Source organism: Littorina saxatilis, linkage group LG16, assembly GCF_037325665.1.
Source record: "Littorina saxatilis isolate snail1 linkage group LG16, US_GU_Lsax_2.0, whole genome shotgun sequence".
In the NCBI taxonomy this organism is placed as follows: Eukaryota; Metazoa; Mollusca; class Gastropoda; order Littorinimorpha; family Littorinidae; genus Littorina; species Littorina saxatilis.
Window position 1 is genome coordinate 15,618,729 of NC_090260.1, and position 2,500 is coordinate 15,621,228.

At 41.5% G+C, this 2,500-nt stretch overlaps 1 protein-coding gene across 5 annotated transcripts in view; it reads right to left on the reverse strand.

Annotated features, from left to right (window-relative positions):
* Positions 1–2,500, reverse strand: part of LOC138950502 (uncharacterized) — a 252,255-nt gene that overhangs the window by 41,073 nt on the left and 208,682 nt on the right. The window lies entirely within an intron of this gene.

Genomic DNA, 2,500 nt, shown 5'->3' on the forward strand with positions numbered 1-2,500 from the left:
CGGTCACATTCTGGTTGGCTGCGTGTGTCAGGGAGAGGGAGAGAGAGAGAGAGAGAGAGAGAGAGAGAGAGAGAGAGAGAGAGAGAGGGGGGAGAGAAGAAGAGAGCACGCGAGAGATAGACAGAGATGGAGAGAGAGGGCGAAAGAGATAGAGGGGGAGGAGAGGGAGAGAGAGATAGGGGGAGAGGGGGAGCAGGAGAGCGAGAGGGGGAGAGAGAGAGAGAGAGAAAGTGGGGGGGAGAGAGAGTGGGGAGAGGGAGAGAGAGAGAGCGAGAGAAAAGAGAGAGAGAGAGAGGGGGTGTGTTATTTGTAAAGCCTCCGGACCGTAACAAGACTGCATGTGACACAAAATACAAGTAAAACCAGTGTGAAAGAAGCATGAAAAGCAACACTACATCTTGCAACTGGGCATTTTCCAAAGTGCCAAATCGTAGAGGTCTATAAATATACGTTGCTACTCGTCTTACTTCTTTGACATGTGTAGAAGGTAAAAGTAATCGGCACATTCTAAACATGGATGGGTACTGATAATACTTTGAGGCTATCAATTCAAGGTTGATCCCATTATATCCGGGACAAACAAGTTAAAAATGAACTTCCGTTTCAAGTGTATCATCTGGACAGAAAGGGCTAGCTTAGTTTGGATTTAAATTGTAAATAACGGTTATTAAAAGAAATTATAGCTAACAAAAAAACTGTCTCAAATCGTCAGAAGAGCTATACAGTTCAGGTTGGGGGTTGTAATATTACCACACACCAGAATTACCTTAAAATAAACACGTTTTAGTTCTGAGTTCCTTAAATTGAAAACGGTTGTGTTTTGAGTGGGTATCCCTGACTGTAACTCTCATTGGGACGTTCTTTGAGCGAGTCATAATGTTCGTCCTACCTTTCCACCCTGAGTATTTCATGCACTGTTCCCAGAGATACAGATCTGCAACTGAGCCGAGAGCTACAGATTTCATTTTTGGAGTTGAATTATAGATGACAATACACACGAGGAAGGTCTTAGAATTAGTGTTTGAGCGTTCTATTTTTCAAATCTGAATGCTGTGTGTGGTAGTCATTGCAGACCTTGATATTCTCCAACCGACATTGTGTCTGTTTCTGTTGTGCGAAGCGTTTATTAAGCGCTGTATGGCACGGGCTTTGACTGCGTGAGCTCGACTGTACATTTGACTTCCTTAATCCAACGGTCTTTATCTACTTTGACGAATTGGTATCTATGAAAACTAAATGAATAGTGATGACGACCGGAAGTCCCGACACCTGACAGGAGTGCTAGGCGATGCAAACCGCTCGCTGATTGAAATTCATTTAATTATTTGGCATAACTGTTTTGATCAAATCATTAAAGGTGTTTCTAAATTACAGTACGGCAAATGTCCCTTTAACTTTTTAAGGTCCAAATCGTCAGAAAACTCTCCAAAATGGCGGCTTAGACAATATATATTTAAGGGTAACATACCAGATCTGAAGCGTGCAAATATTCTCCTCAGATGAACATTTCTTATACACCAGGATTGCTTAAATGACGAATACAGATTATAAAACACATGGGGTTCCAGGGAACTATGCCAATCTTGTCCAAAGCAATCGACGCGCTAACCACCTTCATCTCCTTATATGTATCTACCGTTCTTTCCTCACCCCCCCCCCCCCCCCCCTCTTCCTCTGCTAGCTTTCTCTTATTATTTCTGGTTTGCTTTAACTATTATTTGGATCTAGATAGTTCCACAGTTTATTAGTAATGTTATGTCTGACATCATATTTGTGTTATTTTCCATTTACGTAGGGCGCGTAATATAAGCTTTTGCTTGAGCTCGTGTTCCTATTGTTTATCTTTGTATTATTGTATCATGCTTGATTTAATAAAACATTGTTTAAACCAATCGACGCGTCTTTGGCGAAATTCTCTTACAAACGTGGAAATATCATCTACACCTTGTGCTTCCCACACTTCAACAAAACCGTATTTGTAAAAAAAAAACCATTGTGGACATAACAAGCCCATGTCGTGTACTTTTGCCTTTTCAACGACAATAACATATTCCTGAGGTACATGTTGACAACCATTCGAGTTAAGCGAAGCCAAAACTTCATACACTTTACGACCCCCCGCGGGTTAGGGGGAGTCCCATATTGGTTGGGACTAGAAAGAATTTACCCGATGCTACCCAGCATGTCGTAAGAGGCGACTAACGGTTCTGTTTCTTCTCTTCTTTTGTCTTATTTCTGCCTTACCAGTCCTTTCACCTATATTTCCTTCCAAGAAAACTCTCCCTACTATTCCCTGCAGTTTTCCAATTCTTTTCTTGTTGTCTTATTTCTACCTGACTGGATCCATCACCTTTATTTCACTTACCAAAAGTCTTCTTTTCCACATCCTTATTTCTCTGCACCCCGCATGTCGTATGAGGCGACTAACGGATTCTGTTTCTCCTTTTACCTTTCTTTCTTTATTTGGTGTTTAACGTCGTTTTCAACCACGAAGGTTATA